Source organism: Dermacentor variabilis, chromosome 11 (assembly GCF_050947875.1).
Source record: "Dermacentor variabilis isolate Ectoservices chromosome 11, ASM5094787v1, whole genome shotgun sequence".
NCBI lineage: Eukaryota > Metazoa > Arthropoda > Arachnida > Ixodida > Ixodidae > Dermacentor > Dermacentor variabilis.
In genome coordinates this window covers 16,036,231-16,037,406 of record NC_134578.1, presented here as the reverse complement: position 1 = coordinate 16,037,406, position 1,176 = coordinate 16,036,231, and the positions used below count along the sequence as shown (strand labels likewise).

Here is a 1,176-nt window from a genome sequence, read left to right as displayed (position 1 = left end):
CGCACATACCAGCACGGTGCACGGTGCCTTTGCCCGGCCTGACGATAGGTGGCGCCCCTGGCCCAAGATGGCGGCACTATCGCGAAAATGCTCTATGTGATTCCGCCAGTTTTGAATTTATAAAAATAAATAAATAAACAAACCAGCCAGAGCTGTGTCCCTGTGACGTCCGGATTGCAGCCAAACAGCTGCGGTCACGACAACGTCACTACCGTGGTCACGACCTGGACCACCATCGAACAAAACTTGTGGCGACGTGTTGAAGATACGCTTCATTGTTTACTTAATATGTAAAATAAGACTTCGCGGCACTTTGTTTTTGAATTATAAACACGTGTTCCTTGCGACGTTCTACTAGACTGTTTAACTCAAACAACGGAGAGTTTACATAAAAGCGTAATTTTTTAGAAATAAGAACCGTTCTAACTTGTGCAACTTTCCTGCGCAGTTTTAGGGACTTGCTGTCGTTAAACACATTTAGAGCAAGATCGTGCTTCATAGGATCATTTCTATAGTACGATCGCCGAGACGCATCCGCGATCTCGGAACACACTCGACCACGATGATGAGTTGAGGGTCTCCGCCTGAGCGCGAAGCCGGTATGGGCTCCTGGGTTTCGACCCGGGTCCCTGCCATTGATGAACGTTCCTTCGGCCCTTGTGACTGGTGGGAGGGCGGAGACTCGGTCTGAGTGGCCGAGTGTCAAAATACCGAAATGATAAATCACACGGGTACGTGGGTTTCGACCCGGGTTCCTGCCATTCATGAACGCTCTCTCGGCCCTGATGGGAGGGGGGGACTCGGTCTGAGTGGCCGAGTGTCAAAATATCAAAATGATAAATCACACTAACGTCGAATACAACGGAAGTCTGTTGCGAATCCCCGCCCACGCCCTGAGAACCGCCAGTCACTGTTCCTCCGCGAGGCTGCAAATAGTTCGTACTTCAAACTTTCCCTGTTACCTAAATAAGGCGGTAACCACAAAAATAATAATTAAGCCCATAATTTTATAGGTTTACCCTCGTCTATTATAGTGGAACGGTGAAAGCCGAATTCTTGATTGAACTGAAATAAAACGCTTGTTTCGCTGCAGCTATTTACTGTGAAGTTTCACTTCAGTTGACATTGAAGTTTGTTGATTAAAACGGGCTCAGTAATGAAATGAACTGTACCGAG

At 47.4% G+C, this 1,176-nt stretch overlaps 1 non-coding gene across 1 annotated transcript; it reads left to right on the top strand.

Annotated features, from left to right (window-relative positions):
• Positions 1–484: 484 nt before the first annotated feature.
• Positions 485–696, top strand: LOC142565109 (small nucleolar RNA U3). The gene has a single exon (XR_012824795.1). It is a non-coding gene; the product is annotated as a small nucleolar RNA U3 (small nucleolar RNA).
• Positions 697–1,176: the final 480 nt, after the last annotated feature.